Raw genomic sequence first — 22,636 nt, 5'->3', positions numbered from 1 at the left:
ACCTACAACTCAGTCATAAAATAACCAAAAGGTTAATACTTCCTCACCACAAACTGATGTGATGATGGAAAGAGACAATTAAAGTGTAGATTGGGAAGAAAAAGGAAAGCCCTTTAAAGTAGGAATTTCTGAACGTTATCCCATGCTACAAGGCAGATTGTATGGTTGGTATCTGTGATGAAAACAATAGCAAGAATGTCCCAATATTTTTATATTCCTTTCCCATTGTTTCTTTCAGTATTTCCATATTTCTTATAGTATTAATGATCACAAAGGATTATTCAGAGTATATATCTTGCATCACAAGGAGAATCAAAATGACTGGAGTATAGAATAGTAATAGTTGGAGAAAGGACAGCAATATCTAGTTCTATATTTATATCTAATAATACAAGATTTCTGATTAATTCCACCAATTGGCAGGGATGAGGAGGATTAATGAAAGGGAAGACCGTAAGCATGATTTGGCAATGGTGCAGAATCTAAATTATAATATAAAATAAAATTTCTCTATCTCTTCTTGCTGCAGATTTATGTGAGTTTACTTTGTATCCTGCAACTTTATTAAAGTTGCTAATTGTTTCAAATTCTTTTTTAATTTTAGAAGTTTTTATTTATTTTCAGTTTTGCTATTTTTTGTCCCAATCTTGCTACCCTCCCTCCACCTACCACAGAAGGCAGTGTGTTAGTCTTTACATCATTCACATAGTATGCATTGATCTAAGTTGAATGTGAGGAGAGAGAAATCATATCCTTAAGGAAGAAACGTACAATATGAGATATAGCAGAATTACATATTAAGAAAATTTTTAAATTAAATTAAAGGTACATAGAAAGTCTTTGTTCAAACTCCACAATTCTTTCTGAGGACACAGATGGCATTCTCCATTACAGAAATCCCAAATTTGTGCCTTATTGTTGCCCTGTTGGTATGATCAAGTCCATTAAGGTTGATCATCACTCTTGTGTTACTGTTAGGGTGTACAGTTTTCTTCTGGTTCTGCTCATCTCACTCAGCAGAAGGTGTCTTAGCCCTACCAGATCTAAAATTATATTATAAAGCATCAGTCATCAAAACTGTCTGGTATTGGCTAATAAATAGAGTGGTAGATCAGTGGAATAGACTGGGTGCAATAACAATCTTCTGTTTGATAAAACCAGAGTCCAACTATTGGGATAAAATCTCTTTCTTTGATAAAATCTGCTGGGAAAATTGAAAGTTTGTAGGAAAGAAACTTAGATTAGACCAACATCTCACAGCCTATACCAAGAGAAGATGAAAATAGATAGAGGATCTAGTCATAAAAAATATTATAAACAAACTAGAAGGTCAACGAATAGTTTACCTGTCAGATATATGGAAAGGGAAGTAATTTATTTTCAAGTAGTTTTTAAGATGATTTTCTAGAATTCTCTAAGTGTATCAGAATATAATCTGCAAAGACTGAAAGTTTTTTCCTCATTGTCTAATCTAATTTCTTCATTTTCCCCCTTTTTTTGTATTACTAAAGCTAACATTTCTAAGATAATATTAAAGAGTAATGATGACATTGGTCAACCTTGTTTCATCCCTAATTGTATTGGGAATACTTCAGTTTGTCCTCATTACATAAAGTGTTTACTGATGGTTTTAGATAGATATTATTTATTCTTTTGAGGAAAATTCTGTTTATTCCTGTTTTCAAAAGGAATGGAGGCTATATTTTTTCAAAGAATTTTTCAGTATCTATTGAGATAATCATATGATTTTGGCAGTTTTCTTAGTGATATGGTCAATTTTATTGATCATTTTCTTAATATTAAATCATTCCTATATACCTGGTAAAAAAATCTTACCTGACCATAGAGTACTGATAACTTGCTATTTTCTCTTTGCTAAATTTTTATTTAGAATATTTTGAATCAAAATTCATTAGGGAGATCGGTCTATTTCTGCTTTGGCTTTTTGTGGTTTAGGAATCGGCACCATGTTGGGAACATAAAATGAATTTTGAAGGACTCATTTTTCAACTATTCTTTCAAATAGTTTATCTAAAATAAAGAGTTAATTATTCCTTAACTTTGTGGTTGAATTCACTTTTAAATCCATGTGTTACTGGAGATACTTTTTAGGGAATTCATTAATGACTTAAAAATTTTTTTTGAAATGGTGGGATAATTTAAGGATTTTTTCCTCCTCTCAGTTTTGGTAAATTGTATTTTTGTAAATTTTCATCTATTTGACTTAAATTGTCAAATTTATTGTAATACAGTTTGGCAAATTAGCTCTAAATTATTTCTTTAATTTGCTCATTATTGGATGTGGATTTCACTATTTCATTTTGGAGACTGGTAATTTGGCTTTCTTTTTTTTTAAATCAGATTAACTGAAGGTTATTTATTCTATTGTTTTTACATAAAATAATTTTGTACTTCTATTTATTACTTCAAATCATTTCTTTCTTTCAAATTTTACTGAAATTCTCAATTGGACTTCTGGGGCAGAGCCAAAAGAGTGGTGTGAGATAATATGCTCCTGTAGAATTTCCTTTTATTTTATCTTTTCCAAGGCAAATGGGGTTAAGTGTCTTGCCTAAGGCAACACAGCTAGGTAATTATTAAGTGTTTGAGACCAGATTTGAACCCAGGTACTCCTGACTCTAAGGCTGGTGCTTTATCCACTGTGCTACCTAGCCGCCCCTCTTTCCTTTTTTTTTTTTTTTTTTAGTTTTCCTGTAGGATTTCCTACCAAAGTTAAATGAAGTCTTGATTCTGACATACAAACTACAGATTCCACCAGGAAAAAAAGAGATTAATCATAGAAGTTTTCAACTGTGGACATCGTGGAGGATCTTCAGTGAATGTCTGTTTCTTTGGGGGGGAAAAGGGGAAGTAAAGCCAAGGAGGTGGGAGAGTGGGAAAGCCAAGAGACTTTTAGCCACAGTACAATCCAGTTCTGGACAGTTTAACAACAGCAGAGATCCTGGCAGCTATATAGCAAGCCAGCAGGGGGGATCCCAGACCAAACAAAATCCGAACCCTGGAAGCACCAGGGTAAGAGACAGAATTGGGTCATGAACAAATACTGCTAAGTCAGAACCTGGACATAATTGAGGGAAAAAAAAAAAAAAAAAAACTTTGCAAATGTATAGGCAACATGGTGGCCAACTAAAAACCAGGGATCAGACCCCAGCCCCTGCAAAAAAAAAGGATGGATTTATACTCCTATATCCCAGGAGCAGAGCTAAAATAACAAAGATGAACAAAAAATCTGAAAGAGCACTCACTACAGAATACTACTTTACAGACAAAGATGACAGCAATGCCATGTCTGAAGAAGAAACTTGGAGAAAATCACTCCCAGAAGTATCAAAACAGTCTATAAATTCTCATCAAAGAGATTAACAAAGAATTTAAAAACCAAAGAAGAGAGGAAGAAGAAAAATGGAAAAAAAGAAATGAGAGTCATGCAGGAAAATTATGAAAAATTGACCAAAAATATCAACTGAGGTAAAAGTAAAAATAACAAACTGGAAAAGGAAACAAAGAAGCTAACTGAAAAAATAAAACCCTAAACTAGGATTGAACAAATAGAAATCAATGAATATATAAGCTGAAAAAAAATTGAAGAAAATTGAAGGAAAAATGAATGATCTGGAAAATAGTTTCAGAAGAGACAATCTACAAATCAGAAAGCTTGGATCAGAAAAAAAAGAACCTGGAAAACATCATGAAGGAAATTATAAGGGGAAAACAGTTCACATCTATGAGAGCAAGAAAACAATATAACCTTTGAAAGAATCCACAGGATGCCTCCAGAAAGAGACCACTGGATAAAAACTCCAAGGACTGTAATAGACAAATTCCAGAACTCTGAAATAAAGGAGATAATACTTCAACCAGCAAAAAAGAAAATAATTCAAACAAAAGGAAATGCAATAAGATTCATGCAGGACCTATCAGCCTCAACACTGAAGGGCTGGAAGTTCTCGAATAGCATATTTTGGCAATCAAATGGCCTAGGATTACAATCCAGAATGTACTATCCTTCAAAATTCAACATATACTGTTAGGGAAAAAGATGGATCTTCTACAAAATAGAGGATGTTCAGAATTTTCTGCACAAAGACCAGAACTGAGTTAGAACTCAGTCTCTAAATATATTCTAAATACATGACTCCAAATACACATAAAAATGCTAAAAGAAAAGAGGAAGAGAAAAAAAGCAAATGTTAGTCAAGATATTCAAATTGTATGCAATCCTAAAACGGAAAATATAACACTTCTAATTCCTTTGAACTTTACTTCTCTTAGGATAAATAAAGGATAGAATATAATTGAAGAGAAGGGAGCTAAAGGATAAGTGTATAGTTGGGACTTATCTGTCCATTGAAGAGGTCCAAGATGTTTGAGATAAAAAGGCCTAAAGAAAAGTAAGGGCATTAAATTTAAACTTCAGTATTTCATTATCCTTTGACCCACTTTAATTCTACTTGGCTTAGCACTTTGTCTAATGAGGGCATCATAAATCCCAAGGTCCTGAGTCTTGTAAAGCTTTCAGGTGAGTCCTTCAGGGCCTCCCAGTACTTTGAAATCTTTAAGATTCACGCAGCTAATTAGAAGAGGATTTGATATAACCTGTGCTTAATTTAACAAGGGGTTAAGTACTCTGATCCTAGGTGGGGGAAGAAGGAAGAGGGGTAAAAGTAAGAGAAAATAGGCCTGGGGGAGGGGCACAGATAGTTCAAGAAATGATGTGGCTGTGGATGATACTTTGACTCATAAGGAAGACTGTGTATACTTGAAAGATACTTGAAAAGGGAGTAAGGGTATAAATGATTATAATTACAATTTGATGTAATTTGAGGCAGTGCTGCTTATCAAGAAATCAGGATTATAATGCCAAGGAAAGAAACAAAACAATTTATAATTTTAGAGGTAAAGAAGAGAGAATGTGAATGCTGAGTGAATTCTATGCAATAAATTTAGCTCAGTGAGGGAATAAAATACATCCCTACTTGCATTTAAAAATCTAACTTAAACAACATGGAAGGGGGGCACTAGGAAAGGGAAAGATAAGGGAAGAAGAGACTGATAAAAGTATAAATGAAAATAAACTGAAAGATTTTTTAAAAGAAAGTTCAAAGGGAAAAGTAGTAAAATTTTGGTGAGGAGAAATAAGAGCAAAGGAAAGAGAAAAACATAAATGAAGAAATATAACATAGCGAGAAATATAGAATTGGTAATCTTAACTGTAAATGTGAATGGGACGAACTGTCCGATAAAATAAAAGAGGATAGTAAAATGGATTAAAAATCAGAATCCTACAATATGTTGTTTACTCAAACCACATTTGAAGCAGAAAGATACAGACAGGGCAAAAGTAAAAGAATGGAGCAAAATAAAAAGCTGAAATTAAAAAAAAAATCAGGGGTAACAATCCTAATCTCAGATAAAGTAAAAGCAAAAATCAGCATCATTAAAAGGGATAAAGAAGGAAATTACATCTTCTTAAAAGGCACAATTTTTAATGAAACTATATCATTACTAAACATGTATGTAGGTATAGCATTCAAATTCCTAGAGGAAAAGCTGAGTGAATTACAAGGGAACATAGTAAAATTTTTAAAATGAGAAGCTTCAATAACCATCTCTCAGAATTAGATAAATCTAACAACAAAATAAACAAGTAGGAAGGTTCAGAAGGTGTGTGAAATCTGAGAAACTTAGTTATGATAGAATTATGGATAAAAATTAATGGGGTTGGAAAAGAATATACCTGACCCTCATAAGTATATGAGACCTATAACAAGACTGACCATATACTAGGACACAAAACCTTATAATCAAATACCACCAACTGGTAGGCCACCATCCTTTACATTTTTTCATCAGTTCCCTTTCTACTCTTGCCCTTTTGTTGTTGCAGATGAATTTTGTTACTTTATATTCTAACTTGGTAAAGAAGCTATTTATTTGGTCATATAATGGCATGGAACTGAATAAGTAATGTAATTTGGGTAGAATTATCATTTTTATTATATTTTTAGCTTGACTAAACCATGAGTATTTGACATTTTTTCCAAATTATTTAGATTTTACTTTTATTTGGGTGAGAAGTGCCTTAAAATTTTATTTATACATTTTCTGGGTTTGTATTGGGAGGGAAATTCTCAAGTATTTAATGTCATCTATAGTTTTTTAACATGGAATTTTGCTTCTGTCTCTTGCTCTTGGACTTTTTTGTTCATTTATAGAAATGCCAACGTGGGTTTATTTTAAATCCTACTACTTTGCTGAATTTGTTAATTGATTCAAGGAATTTCTTAGATCATTTCCTTGGGTTCTCTACATATCCCATTATAACATCTGCAAAGAGTAAAAGTTTTGCTTCCTCATTGCCAATTCTGATTCCTTCAATTTCTTTTTCCTTCTCTAATTGTTAAATTAGAATTTCTAATACTATATTGAATAATAATGGCAATCAGGGATGTTCTTGTTTCACCCTTGGTTTTATTGGAAATATTCTGAGTTTATTTCTATTACATAAAATATTTGTTGATTGTTTCATATAGATGCTATAAACTCCATTTATTCCTAAATTTTCTAGTGTTTTTAATAGGAATGGATGTTGCATTCTATCAAACTTTTTTTTCAGCATCTATTAAAATAAACACATGATTTCTCTTGGTTTTGCTGGTCATATGTTTAATTATGTTGAGTGTTTCCCTACTGTTAAACCATCACTTTCTACCTGGAATAAATCTTACCTCATCCTAGGGTATTATCCTAGTAATAGCTTGCTGTAATCTGGTTTCTAAAATTTTATTTAATATTTTTGCATCAATATTCATTAGAGAGATTGGTCTATAATTTTCTTTGTCTGTTTTGGTTCTTCATGATTTTGGTATCATACTCATGTTGATTTCATTAAAAGAGTGTGGCAGAACTTCTTCCTCTATGATTTTTTAAAATATTTTATTTAGTGTAGGAATTAATTGTTTCTTGATTGTTTGGTAGAATTCTCTTGGAAATCCATCTGAACTTGGAGACTTTTTCTTAGGACGTTTGTTGATGGTTTCTTCAATTTCTTTTTCCTTAAATGGGGTTTTTAGGTATTCTATGCAGATCATTAAGCAATAAAAATTACATGTAATTAAATACTTGAGAATTTACCTCCCAATACAAACCCAGAAACTGTATAAATAAAATTTTAAGGTACTTCTCACCCAAATAAATGTCATCTAAATAATTTGAAAAAAATGTCAAATGCTCATGGTTTAGTCAAGCTAATAATATAATAAAAATGATAATTCTACCCAAATTAAATTACTTATTCACTTCCATACCATTAAACGACCAAATAAAATAGATACTTTACCAAGTTAGAATATAAAGTAACAAAATTCATCTGCAACAACAAAAGGGCAAGAGTAGAAAGGGAATTGATGAAAAAATGTAAAGGATGGTGGCCTACCATTTGGTGGCTCTTCCAGATCTAAAACTATACAGTAAAGTGGCACTCATCAAAACTGCATGGTACTGGTTAAGAAACAGTAATGTAGCAGTGGTTTAGTATGAGTTTAAAAGAAGTTGCAGTAAATGACTACAGCAATATAGTATTTCATAAACCAAAAGACATCTACTTCTGGGATAAGAAATCACTATTTGACAAAAATTGTCGGGAAAACTGCAAAATAGAATGGCAAAAACTAGGTATCAATTCACCTCTCATATCCTTTACCACAAAAATGGGTACAGGACTGAGACATAAAGAGCAACACCAAGGATAAATTAATAGAGCAAGAAATACTCTATTTTGCAAAGGCACTTTCCAGATGAAGAAATCAAAGAGATCATATGAAAAATTGCTCCAAATCACTATTTATTAGAGAACTGCAAATTAAAGCATCTCTGTGGCACCACCTCACACATCTCAGACTGGCCATTATAATTAATAAGGAAAATGATCAATATTGGAAGGGATGAGGGAAATCTGGGACACATTGTTGGTGGACCTCTGAACTCATCCAACCTTTCTTGAGAGCAATTTGGAATTACAACCCAAAGGTAACTAAATGTGCATACCCTTTTTGATACAGCAATACCACTACTGGGTCTATACCCTGAAGAGATTATGAAAAAGGGTAAAAATAACACTTGTACAAAAATATTCATAACAGCCCTGTTTTTGGTGGCAAAGAATTGGAAATTAAGTGAATGTCCTTCAAATGGGGAATGGCTAAACTGTGGTATATGCATGTGATGGAACACTATTGTTCTATTAGAAACCAGGAAGGATGGGAATTCATGGAGACCTCAAAGGATTTACATGAACTGATGCTGAACAAGATGAGCATACCCAGAAGAAAATTGTAAACAATTAAAAGCAACATGGGGATAATGATCAACCTTAATGGACTTATTCATTCCATGAGTGTGTGAGGGGTAAAATTCTGACTTTTCAGAAATATAGTGATAAATTAGTTTTAAGCCATAAGCCTCAGTTTCTATTTCTCAAGAATCAGGTAAGCACAAGAACTCAGATAGGCTAGAAAAATTAAGTTACCCTAACCATAAAAACTGTGAACAAAGAAAGACTGTCTTATACAAGCTTAGGTAACCCCCACCCCCTTCCTCTTTTGATCATCAAGTTTGGCCAATTATAAAGGTCAGCAAAAAAAGAGGAGGGGAAATGGGTTGTAGTTTTTGTGGGTTTTAACCCTGCTTCAGCTTCTGTATTTCGGCTTTTCCTGCTCTTTATCTCTCTCATAGAGAGTTAGGAACTATCCGGCTTCTTACAAGAAACAAAATAAATTTTAACTCTTTGCTGCCACTTTGAGAGGACTCTGAGTAGTCATTTTGGTTTAGGGTCTCACTACCGCACACAGTTTTGGAGGGTTCTTTTGGGAGTGTTGTCTTAGGGAGAGATGACCCCTGACTCAGCTCAAGGGCAGGTGCCTGTTGAGAGTTTTATTCCAACAGTCCATGATGCTGGACATGGAGTCTCCCCCTCTCTGAGACAAATGACCCACAGTACAGTAACTCAGTGGAAACTAGGACCAGGAAAGGTCAGAAAATTTTCCCTGAAGGAAAACCGGTCAGCTGGTGCAGTTGCAGTCAGGGTACTTATACACTTATAACCCAGAGGTAAGCAATCTGATGAGCCAAAGGGGAACCTGACTCATCAGAATGCCGAGCACTCTAGGGTGACTGCTGGTGGGTGGGCGATCTGCACTGTGAGCCTAGAAGAGAGACTAGGATAATTTCTTGAGCCACAGACTCGGAGGTGGCCGGTGACAGACCTCATGCTAAATATGGGGAAGGAACAATCTAAAGTAAAAGTTGCAACAAAAGATCAGGAAATACCCAAAGGCAGTCTATTAGGCAACGGGCTACAAGATTGGGATCAATTACAAAAATATCGAGGCAAGGCTAAGAAAATGATGATTAAATATCATTGTTTTATATGGGGGGATAAAAATTTGGGTGATGGAATAATTTGGCCCAAATATGACTTCACTGAGGATTGGGTATGTCAGAGGTTGAATATATTTGTGAATAACAGGAACCCACTGAACCCGGAGGAGTTGCTATAAGCAGCTCTCTGGCTCCTGGATGCCCAGTTATTCATAAGTAAAACACAGGAGGAGAAAAAGGAGGAAGCAGAGGTCCTATCTCACCCATGGGATCCCCTCCTGGCTCTCCCTCCACCCTATGTTTCTTCAGTATCAGGCTCATCAGCATCAGTTTTAGTTGAGACATCAACCCCTTCCCCCTTCTTCCTCTATACCTCCTAACATAAAACAAACCCCTCTGATAGACATGGGAGACCCCCCCCCTCTAAAATAAACATCATCATTTAAGTAGAGAATTAAAATAGCTAAAGAGGGACTTAAAGAACTATCCCTTTCCTGATTTAGACTCTCCTGGGGCCAAGTTATACCCCATCAGGGAAGTTCCTCTTGGACAGGGAGTGGTTGGGTTTGTGAATGCTCCTATGACTGGGGAAGAAGTAAGGAGTTTTAAGAAAGAATTAAAGTCCCTAATGGAAGATCCTGTGGGACTAGCTGAGCAGGTAGATCATATTTTGGAACTTAGTCTATATACCTGGATAGAGTTAATGCATATTATGAATATGTTACTCAATTTAGAAGAAAGAAGCTTGATCAGGGCAGCTGCTATGCTAGAATGGGACTGTCAGCACCCCCAAAGATTAGGAGTGGGAAGGGACCCCCGGGAGAAGACCAGTTTCATATCTGGGATCCCCACTGGGACAACAACAACCTAGTGCATCAAGCCCATATGCAGGATTTAAGGAATTTAATAATAATTGGAATTAAGAATGCTGTCCCAAAGATCCCAAAATTAAAGAAAGCTTTTGAGATTAATCAGACTAAAGATGAGTCCCTGTCAGCATTTTTAGAGAGACTAAAGGAAAGGATCCAGAAATATTCAAGGAAAGGAAATTTCTCCATCCCTATGACTAGAGTACAAAAAAATAAAATCCCTGGGGCAGCTTTTATTATGCCCCGAGGCAGGAACAAATCTACTAGGAAGGGATCAGATAACAAAATTATCAATTGGATTAGTCCCACAGGGATCTTTAATGGTCAATTAGAACCTTTAAAATGACAGAACAGGAAGAGAAAGACATAAATACACAGGTTTGGGCTAGCCCTGCCAATCCTGGAAAAATTGACATTCCTTCCATCAAAACTCAGTTAAAGGAACTGGCCACTGTGGTACAGGTCCGACAATATCCTATTTCTTTGGAAGGAAGAAGGGGACTGAAACCAGTGATCAAAATACTCTTGGAAAGAAGATTGATAGAGCCCTGTATATCACTGTATAACAGTCTGATTCTTCCCATAAGGAAAAAGGACAGGAATTACCGGATGGTCCAGGATTTAAGAGAAATTAACAAAATAGTTCTGCCCTCCTATCCAGTGATCTCCAACCCTTATACTATCATGGGACAGATCCCAAGAGATGGCTCTTGGTTCAGTGTAATTGATTTGAAAGATGCCTTTTGGAGTTGCCCCTTAGATGCAGGAAATAGAAATATTTTTGCATTTGAATGGGAAGACCTAGATACTGATAGAAAACAACAATATAGATGGTGTATGCTCCCACAGGGGTATACAGAGTGCCCAAATTTGTTTGGAAAGTGTTGGAAAGAGTTATGGAAGGATTTTCCAAACCCAAAGGTATCACTATCATCCAATATGTAGGTGATCTTTTGTTGATTGGTATTAAAGAGAGAAAGTAGGTCAGGCCACTGTTGACTTATTAAACTATTTGAGATAGAAGGGACTTAGGGTGTCCCAGGAAAAGTTTCAATTTGCTGAAAGGGAGGTAAAATATCTAGGACATCTTATAAGTGAAGGAAGAAAGAAAATAGATTCCTCCTGAGTTGAAGGGATTAATACACACTCCTAGGCTTGAGAATAAATGGGCTTTGAGAAAATTTTTAGGATTGGTGGGGTACTGTAGGAGCTGGATTAATTCTTATGCATACCTGACAAAGCCACTACATGAACATCTGTTCATGGAAAGACCAAATAGGATATTATGGGATTCACATAGTGAAGAGAGTTTTAAGAAATTAAGGATTATTTTGGCATCTGCCCCAAATCTGTTGCAGTCTTCCCCTGAAAAACCATTCCACTTGCTTGTGAATTCAGAGAAAGGAGTAGCTCTGGGGGTATTAGCATAAATAAGAGGAGAGCAGTGACATCCATTGACCTTTTTAACAAAGTTATTGGATCCAGTATACAGACTGTGGCAGTCACTGCACTCCTAGTTGAGGAAAGTAGAAGAATTATCTTTGGAGGAAGTCTGATTGTAAGTGTACCACATCAGTTGAGGACAATTTTGAACCAAAAGGCCAGCAGGTGGTTAACAGACTCTCACATATTAAAATATGAAACAATTCTTTTAGAAAGGGATGATTTAATACTAACTCAGGATCATAACTAGAATCCAGCCGAGTTTCTGTCTGCTTCCCTCAAGGATTCTCAGCAATTAGAACACAGTTGTTTGGAAGTTGTGAATTTTCAGACTGAAGTGAGAGGAATCACCCATTCCAGGTGGGGAAGATAGGTTTGAAGATAGATCCTTCGAGGGTGGTGGAAGGAAAAAGGATGAATGGATATGCTGTATTAGATGGGAACAAAAATATAGTTGTTCCAGTGGGAACCCTTCCAAAAGGATGGTCTGCTGAGACTCTGAACTGTATGCACTGAACCATGCATTAATAGGATTGGAAAACAAGGGAGGGACTAGATATACTGATTCCAAATATGCTTGGGAAGTGGTACATATAAAGAAAATGATAAATGATAAATATGATAACAATGATAAATAGTAAAGGGAAAGCTTTGGCCCCTGATGCACTAATAAGAGAAGCTTTAAATAATTTGCTTAAACTCCCTGTTATTGCATTAATACAGATCAAAGACATCAGTAAGGGAACTCTTTTTAAGCTAGAAGTAATTGCCTTGCTGATGAGACAGCTTGAGCAGCTGGAGGAGGAAAGCTTGGAGGAACAAAGGTATATTATTAGTAACATCAAAGATCCCTTCATACATCTCTCCATAATCCTTTAATGATAAGGAAAAGCAGAAAATGTTGCACCTCGGGGCTAAAGATTCACATGAGAGGGGTTGGCATTTGCCCGATGGATGGGAAGTGATGAACAAAGCAAATATGATGCTTGTCTTGCAGACTTTAAATCAAGGCAGTCATTGGGGAGTCCAGAATCTGTGTGATGCAGTCTTAACCAGGTATGTATCTCATGGCCTCTATACAATAGCTAGGCAATTGGTAGATGGGTACCTCATTTGTTGAAAGACAAATAGGGCTGCCCAGCACCAAACGCCAGCAGGGGATGGCCTCCGGGAATTTGACCCATTCAGAGCATACAGATGGACTTTACTGTTGGCCACCTCAAATACTTGTTGGTCGCCTGAAATACTTGTTGGTCATAGTAAACCATTTGACGTCTTGGGTGGAGGCCTTCCCTCTTTCAAGGGCAACTGCCCCCATGGTCAGCAAGATTCTGCTAGAACAAGCTATTCCTCAGTATGTTATGGTAGACAGGATTGATTCAGATCAAGGGACACACTTTGTTGTGGCTTGCTTCCTTGGGACCCACATCTGTGACCTCCCTCCCGGAGGGGAGCTGAAAATAAGGAGTCAAGCCACCACTGCCTTATGCCTCCAGCTCAATTTTATTACTGCTTGGCTATTACATATATACTGTTGGGTCTTCCAGGGTAGAACAAAGAATAATGAGGGAATGGGTGTGCAAGCATTGTGCATGTGCAGCGTCTTGCTTTACAGGAAAGGGGGGTACATTAGGGAGGAGGTGATAAGGCACAGCTGTGTCTAGTGCCCTTCGTCAGTGGGGCAGAAAGTCCAGCTCCCAAGGACCTGGCTCACCTTATCTCTCAGGGTTGCTTGCCAGCTCCTGAAACTGTCCAGGTGGTGGTTTTACTTGGAGATGATTTGTGTCATGGCAGTTAGAATAGTCTGTGTACCAACAACACTTTAAAACCTTTTCCAGTTCCTGGCTCAAGCCTTCGAAATTTTCTCAGAACTACATACTCCCTGGCATCCACCCTCCTCTGGCAAGGTGGAAATAATGAATCATCAAATTAAGAGACAGTTAACAAAATTGTCTCTTGAGACACAATTACCTGGGACCAAATGCCTGCCCCTTGCTAAGGAACAGGACAAAACCTAGATGGGATATTGGGTTATCTCCTTTTAAGATGCTGTATGGCCATCCATTTCTTGGCCCAATTGAACAATGGGATCCAAGTCTAGATAATAGGATGTTTGTCAGGGAATATATAAAGGTACTGACCCAACATTTGAAATAAATTCAACTTAAAGGACTTATTGCACAGACTCCTCCTTTAGGGTTTGCAGGCCACAAATTTGAGCCAGGTGATTGGGTGTTAATCTGGACATGTAAGAAGGAGAAATTGACTCCAAATTTGGAAAGAGCTTTCCAGGTTTTCCTGACCTCAGACCCTGCTGTGTGGAATCAGGAGGGAGGTTGGACCCACCATACTAGAGTAAAATGATTTGTGAATCCACCAAAAGAATGTACTGTGTACTCTGCACTCACAAATAAATTGAAACTGCATTTTAAGTGAGCATAGAACTAATGGATTCCCCAACACCTCGCCCAGGAGGTGGAGGATTCTTTGTATTCTCCCCTTTGTTATAATTTTGTTATCACTCCTTGGCTTCCTAGCTGGTATAATTGTATATAATATAAGGGATTTCCATGTGGGACCCATTCCTGGATGCAATTACAGTGTCACTCCCTGGCTTTGGCCCCCCTTCACTTTCTACTGCAATCCTGCAGAAATGTGCCTTAGATATCAGTTTCTGATTGTGTCCCTCTTAAATTTGAGCCTATTGTTATATCAGTCCTCAGTTTTAGATACCTTCCTTGAAGAAGAAAACACTTTTCAGGACTTAATTCAAACCATTGCTAATACCTTCAGTGTAACTGTTGGATTTGTGTGTGTGGGGGTGGGACTCAAGGATTGAGCACATGGCTATGGGAGCTGGTTCCACTTGAACCTCTTTAGTTTTTTGAGTAAGAAATCTTTAGTACATAGTGGAACTGGATTTTCTAATGAGAAGGAAGAACACCAATGGCCACTGGCAGAATCCATGACAGGGAGATATTGCTTTAACCAAACTGGGAAGGGACTTGACTTAGGACAAAATAGTTGCAGGTGGACTTCATCTGCTAAAATTGACCATATACAATTAGTGTCAAATTGTGGGAAGTATAAGGGCCATTGGGATAAGACCCATGTACAGTGTAATGATGGCACCTGGGTTAGATGTCATAATGGAAAAATGGATGAGAATCATTGCCAATATATACTCAGTGGAGTGAGAAGGTATAAAGGTGACCTATCCATAGCAGAATGTAAAAAGTATAATCCGAACAATGGTTCCCTGATTACTCAGCTCCAAAGTTGGAGATGGGTAAACAACAGTGGATGGGAAGGATTCTTTATTCCTTTTTTGGAGTGCCTGGAATAGAGGTGGAGAACTTTGCATTGAGAGATGGAACTGGGAAGAAAAGCCACAATTGTGGAAATGCCAGTACAAATACGATGGACAGATGAGGTGTGATGGAGACCTCTAGGGGATCAGGATATGCAGTATTATCCTGAACAGTATAATCAGACCAGGAGTTTCCAGAAAAAGAATCCGGCTATAAAAGGGCATTATTGGGTATGTGGACAAACAGCCTATACACACTTCCCACTAAATTGGATAGGGATCTGCTATATAGGATTAATTAGACTTAAGTTCTTTTTCTTCCCAGATCAAATAGGAAGTTCTTTAGGTGTTCAATTATATGATGACATAGGAAACCAGAAATGGAGTATAGATACTTCTCTAATGATAACAGGAAATGCTAATGGTTGGGGGAATGCTAAGAGCCCCCACAAAGGATAATTAAGGAGTATGACCCTGCTACGTGGGCACAAAATGGGAGTTGGGGATACAGGACATCAATCCATATGTTAAATAGAATCATTAGACTTCAGGCTGTAGTGGAAATTACAACTAATCAAATGGCAAAGGCACTGGACATATTGGCAGATGAGATCACCCAAACTAGGGAAGCGGTACTACAACACATGTTAGTATTAGATTATCTGTTGTCTGAGGAAGGGGTTGTTTGTGGAAAAATGAATTTGTCTACTTGTTGTGTGAAAATTGATGACAATGGGAAATTGGTGAAGGAGATCACCACAGAAATTAGAAAAATAGCCCATGTCCCTGTACTTGAAACTCTCCCTTTAATACTTCATGGTGGGCTTGGTTCAGAGGGAGCTGGTGGAATCAATTAGTGTGCTATGGACTTCTAATGTTAGACTGCCTGCATAACATCCATGATACAGTTGGTTACCAGTACAGTTCATAAAATTCTCCCTCAAATACTTTCAGCTAAAGACCAAGCCTGAATGCTGATGTTAAGGAGAGAAGGTTGGACTCCTGTGAGCTGAGATAATGGAGATAAAGAAATTGAACAGCATTGTGAGGAGTTATTACAAAAATTCAAGCAGAACAGGGGATAGAATGGGTGAAAAGTCAGCAGAGAATATAATAAATAAGAGGAGGGATTGTGTGGGGAAAAAATGGTGACTTTTCAGAAATATAGTGCTACATTAGTTTAAGCCGTAGGCCTCAGTTTCTATTACTCAAGAATCAGGTGAGCTGGAGAATCTGGATCTCCAGCTAGAAAAATTATGTCAACCTAACCATATAAGGTGTAAACAAAGAAAGACTCTCCTGTGCAAGCTTAGGTAAGCCCTCCCCGCTTCTTTTCAGACCATCAAGTTGATGAATTGTTGGAAAGGTCAGCAAAAAAGAGGAGCGGAAATGGGTTGTGGTTTTTGTGGGTTTTTTTTAACCATGCTACAGCTTCTGCAATTTGGCTTTTCCTGCTCTCTTGTCTCTCTGTCTCTGTCTCTGTCTCTGTTCCTGTCTCTCTGTCTCTCTGTCTCTCTCTCTCTCTCTCATAGAGAGTTAGGAACTGCTCCGCTTCTTGCAAGAATTGAAATAAATTTTAATTCTTTGCTCCCACTTTGAGAGGACTCTGAGTAGTCATTTTGGAGTAGGGTCTCAATACCACCCACAAGTGCAACAATCAGGCACAATTTTGGCATATTGTGATGGATAATACCATCTATATCCAGAGAAAGAATTGTGGAGTTTGAACAAAGACCAAAGACCATTAACTTTATTTTTTTAAAGTTATCTTATTATGAAATTTTGCTATCTCTTATACTTTATTTTTTCCCCGAGGGATATGATTTCTCTCACATCACATTCAACTTAGATCAATGTATAGCATGGAAACAATGTAAAGACTAACAAATTGCCTTCTGTGGGGGCTGGGAGAGAGGCAAGGAAAATTAGGGGTTTTATTGTAAAATTCAAAATAAATAAAATATTTTTAAAGAAATGGAATACCCTGTCTATTAGATCTAAGGAAAGGGGATAAATTTATGGCAAAAAGATAATAAGAGGACATTATAAGCTGAAAAATGAATGATTTGGGGTATATAGAATTAAAATATTTTTGCAGTAACAAAATCAATGCTGCCAAAATTAGAAGGAAAGAAACAATCAGGGAAACAATCTTTACAACTAGGAGTTCTGAAAAAGTTCCCATTTTTAAAATATATAGAGAACTGCACCAAATTTATAAGACATTCTCTATTTGATAAATGGTGAAAGGATATGAACAGAAAGTTTTCAAATGAAGAAATTAAAACTATACATATATAATCATGTTGAAAAATGTTCTAAATAATTATTGTAGGGAGAAATGCAAATTAAAATAACAATGAGGTATCACATCACACCTATCATATTGACTAAGATAAGAAAATGATCAATATTGGAGAGGTTGTAGGAGGATTGGGTCATTGATGCGGTAACTGATAGAGTTGTTAACAGATCCAAACTTTCAGGCGAGTAATATGCCCAAAGAGCAATAAAACTGTTCATACCCTTTGACCCAGTAATTCCAATTCTTGGTTTATATTCAGAAGAAATTATTTTTAAAAAGGGGCTGGGGAATTCCTACATGTTGCTGTTAGGGTGTATAATGTTCTTCTGGTTCTGATCATCTCACTCAGTTTCAGTTCTCTTTTTTTAGGATTTTGCAAGGCAATGGGGTTAAGTGGCTTGCCCAAGGCCACACAGTTAGGTAATTATTAAGTGTCTGAGCCCAGATTTGAACTGACTCCACGGCCAGTGCTCTATCCACTCTGCCATCTAGCTGCCCTTTCAGTTTCAGTTCTTGCAAATGATTTCAGGCTTCTCTGAATCCCCATTCCTTCCAGTTTCTAAAAGAACAATAGTGTTCCCTAACATGCATATACCACAATTTGTTCAACCATTACCCAATTGATTGACATTCACTCAATTTCCACTCCTTTGCCACCAGAAATAGGGCTTCTATGAATCTTTTTGTACAAGTGATGTTTTACTCCTTTACATAATCTCTTCAGGGTATAGACCCAGTAGTTCTATTGTTGGATCAAATGGTACGCACATTTTTATTACCCTTTGGGTGCAATTCCAAATTGCTCTCCAGAAAGGCTGGATGAGTTCACAGTTCCACCAACAATGCATTAGTGTCCCAGATTTCTCACATCCCTTCCCACATTGATCATTGTCCTTCCTGCTCATCTTGACCAGTCTGAGAGGTCTGAGGTGGTACCTCAGATATGCATTAATTTGCATTTCTTAAACAGTAATGATTTAGCAGCTCTGGTATTTTCACCAGATAAACTTACACACACACACACACACACACACACACACACACACACACACTCATATCCTCTTAAGAATTATACTCACTTTATGTTCTGTATCATTTTTTGCAATCTTAGCTCCTTTGTCTTTCAGAATATTATATTTCAAACTTTTAATTTCTTTAATTTGGAAGCTGACTGTGGTTCCATGATTTACTTCTTTCTTGTGACTGGAATTAATTTCTTTATAAATTGGAAACTCTGGAATTTGGCTAAACTAACACTTCTAATTATCATCAGGGATTTCTTTCAGGAAGGCATTGTAGAATTTTTCAATTCCTGTTTTACCCTACACGTTTCAGCTATTGATACAACTTTCTTTGATAATCTCTTTAAAACGTCTATCTAAACACTTTTAGCATGACTTTCAGTTAGTCTAGTAATTCTTAATTATATTTTCTGGATCTTATTTTTCAGGTCCATTGTTTTTCAAATAAGATATTTCATTCCTTCTTCTATTTTTATTCTTTTCCCTTTTTTGTTTGTTTCTTAAAATTTCATAGAGTCATTAGCCCTCCCTTTACTCAAATGTAATTTTTTTTTGTTTTGTTTTTTAGGTTTTTGCAAGGCAAACGGGGTTAAGTGGCTTGCCCAAGGCCACACAGATAGGTAATTATTAAGTGTCTGAGACCAGATTTGAACCCAGGTACTCCTGACTCCAGGGCCAGTGCTTTATCCACTACGCCACCTAGCTGCCCCATCAAATGTAATTTTTAAGGAATTATACTCAGTGAGAATCTTTATTTCTTTTTGATTTGATGAATTCTATTTTGTTTTGTTTTGGTAGTACCAAAATGTAAATGGTGGTACCTTCCTACTATTCTGATTTTTAAAGAGATTTTTTTTCCTTCACAGAATTTCTGAGCTTCTTTTACCAATAGATCAATTCCGAATTTTAATGCCATACTTTACTTAGAATTTTTTAGTTCTTTTTTATTTTGTGTGTATTTAAAATCATATTTTTCTTTTCATAATTCTGTTACATAACTCTCATTGTTTTCCCCAACTTTTCCCTCTGTCACTTTTCTCTTTTTGTAACTCTACCATGAAGGCTTGTTGGGTTTGTGTGTAATTACTTATCATTTTTCTTTGAAGCTTTTTTTTTTTTTGTTTTTGCAAAGCAATGGGGTTAAGTGGCTTTCCCAAAGCCACACAGCTAAGTAATTATTAAGTGTCAGAGGGTGAATTTGAACTCAGGTTCTTTTGACTCCAGGTCCAGTGCTCTATCCACTGTGCCACCTAGCCACCCTGAAGCATTTTCACATTAAGATTTTCTGAGATTATATCTTGTTCTTTCCAATCAGCATAGTAGGTTTTTTAGGTCTAAAGTAATATTTTTTGTTTGTTTATTTTTCCTATACTGATTTTTGATTTTGATCTTTGATCTGACATCAGAGATGTTCATGATTTTATTTTCAGAGGCAGATTTTGTATTCTGCAAGTTTTTGATGCCTCCAAGATGGTGTATGTCCAGGAAAGCTTTGGTCATTACTATCCTGTTCTATATTCTTGTCTTTACCTTGGAAGATACCTTGATCCCTTATAGCCACAAGTGCTAAACATCTCTGTCTCGAAAGCAGAGTATCTATTCTTTTATGACTAACCCCCTTCTCTCTACCCTTGGAACTACAACCCAGAAATGCAGCTCAGAATTTTTTGTGGACAACAAAACAAATAAATACTTTCTTAAAGTATTAGCAGATCTTTTCCCCCAAAATGGAAGCATCACTCCCCATTTCAATCCACATTCAACTCTGGTCACGGTCTAGCCCCCCCAAAGAGCAGGAACCCCCTCACACCTCCTTGACAGAGGGTAAAATAGAATTTGAGAAAATCCACTGATCTCCCCCAGAAAGAAATCCAAAAAACTAATGCCAGGAATATTATAGCCAAGATCCAGAACTCCCAAGACAAAGAGAAAATATTTCAAGAAGCCAGAAGGACACAATTCACGTATTGTGGAGCTGCAGTCAGGATCACACAGAACTTAGCAGCAACTATATTAAGGGCTCTTAGGGCTTGGAACATAATATTCCAGAAAGCAAAAGAGCTTGGAATGCAACCGAGAATCAACTTCTCAGCAAAACTGAACATCCTCTTCTGAAGAAATAGGTGGGCTTATAATGAAATAGGGGAATTTCATATGTTCCTGTTGAAATGACCAGAAATGACCAGAACTTTGAACTTCAAGTACAGGACTCAAGTTAAGCATAGAGAGGGTGGATGAGAAGGGTATATTATGAGGGGCTTGATAATGAGCTGTGGGTATTCCTGCATGGAAAGATGATATTGATAATATTCATATGAATCTTCTCATTTAATAGATCAGGGAGAAGGAGGTTTTATAGGTGAGTCACAGGAGAGAGCTGAATTTGAAAATATAATATATTGCAAAAATGAAGTCAAATGGTGAAAGGAAAATGTACTGGGAGAACAAGAAAGGAGAGGTAGAATAGGATAAGCTAGTTCACATAGCTTTTGCAATGCTATGGAATGGGGGGAAGGCTAGGGAGAAGGAGGGAACCTTCATTCTCATCTGAAATGGCTCAGAGAGGAAACAGCATACATGCTCAATAGGGTATAGACATATAGAACAAAAAGGACAGAAGGGGGACAGTGAGAGGGGTGAGGGAAAATGTGGGTGATAGAGGAGAGGGTAGGATCATAGGCAAGGATAGTCAGATATAATGCATTTTCTTTTTTATTTTTCTGTAAGGTTCTGGGATTGGGTTGTCTGTACAGGTAAAGTTACCAGGTGGTTACTGGTTCTCTGGGGTGGGATGTAGGCTTGGGGCTTCTCTGTCCACTGTGCCACTTGCCTGCCCTACAGAACATTTTTGAAGATGGACAGAGTGAAAGGAGATAGAAAATATAATATATGATAGTAGGGAGGAATGGATGGTGGGAATTATACTCAGCAACACCAACTGTGGAAAAAATTTGGAAGTAACTATTATGATAGACTTTTGATTAAAGAAAGTGATCTACCTGAGACAGAACTGATGGTATCAGAACACACATTGAAACACATTTTTTCTCTTTTTTTACTTTATTTCTCATGAGGTTTTATATTTTTGTTGAGAAGTATTATGTTTACTATTAAATAAGAATATTTTAGTAATGTGCAAATAAATTAAAGAAAAAGAAAAAATGCAAAGTGTTTGGTGTCTTCTCTGAATATGAGGTTTTTTTATATTGGATTTGAGTAGTTATATATGCCAAATTTTTTTTGCAAATAATTTCATACTACTAAGGTCACCCTATTTTTTTCCCAATTCAAAGAGTGGAATAATAGTCTTTTGTGCTTCTTTATCCACTAAAGTCTAGCTTTTACTTTTTATACTCCCTCATTTATGTTTTTATTGTTTTAACACTGTCTTGTTCTTCAACCCCTTTGTCCAAATATGCTTTTTTATTTCTCCTGATAAAAGTAGTATCTTCCAAGCTAATACTCAGTCAATCAAAGGCTGATTGATTGATTGATTAGTAAGCAGCATTACCTCACTATCATTAAGTACCCTCTGCTCTTCTATGCCATTTGAGATACACTTCTCAAGAGTCATAGATAGATCACATCAAATTATAATCACTTATATAATCACATATATCCCCTTTACAAGTACCCTCCATGGATATACAATCTTCATGAGTCAAAGTTTCTTGCAAAAGAAATCATTTCATTGAATCATTTATAATACACCCCTTCCTACCCAGCACACTTGCACCAATTATAACCAAACTGTCAAGAAAAGCAAAATAGCTTCTTGATCTTCCGAAGTCCAGTTCCTCTAGATACTTTCTCTATCACTCTCTCTCTTGTTCTCTCTCTCTCTCTCTCTTGTTCTCTCTCTCTCTCTCTCTCTCTGACTGCTCTCTCTGTCTGTGAATCTCCATGTCTCCTCCTCCTCCTCATCTTCCTCCTCCTCCTCCTCCTCTTCTTCTTCTTCTTCTTCTTCTTCTTCTTCTTTTCTCCTTCTATTCAAAAATCTCAGCATTTTCTGTATTTTTTTAATTAACTGAGAGAGAAAATTGGGAGAGTTCAGCTCCATATTGGCTTCTCATCCATCATTATGGCTATACCTATTGATAAAGATTCTTATACATAAAACCCTACATTTATTCCTCTTCTTATTAAAATTGATCTTTTCTATTTAACCTTCTCTAGACAAATACAATGAATATAACTATGCTTTTTTCAAATTTGTTTTTATTTTTAAGAATATTATGACACTTTTATGTCCTATATGCCTTTTTCCTTATTTGAGTTTACTAATAAC

At 36.4% G+C, this 22,636-nt stretch overlaps 1 pseudogene; it reads left to right on the top strand.

Annotated features, from left to right (window-relative positions):
- The first annotated feature begins 8,909 nt into the window (after positions 1 to 8,909).
- The window catches only part of LOC141492339 (GDP-fucose protein O-fucosyltransferase 4-like), a 132,449-nt pseudogene continuing 118,722 nt past the window's right edge, over positions 8,910 to 22,636 (top strand).

This window comes from Macrotis lagotis, chromosome 6 (assembly GCF_037893015.1).
Source record: "Macrotis lagotis isolate mMagLag1 chromosome 6, bilby.v1.9.chrom.fasta, whole genome shotgun sequence".
NCBI lineage: Eukaryota > Metazoa > Chordata > Mammalia > Peramelemorphia > Peramelidae > Macrotis > Macrotis lagotis.
The sequence above is the reverse complement of the archived record's forward strand: the minus strand, read 5'-3'. Positions and strand labels throughout refer to the sequence as shown.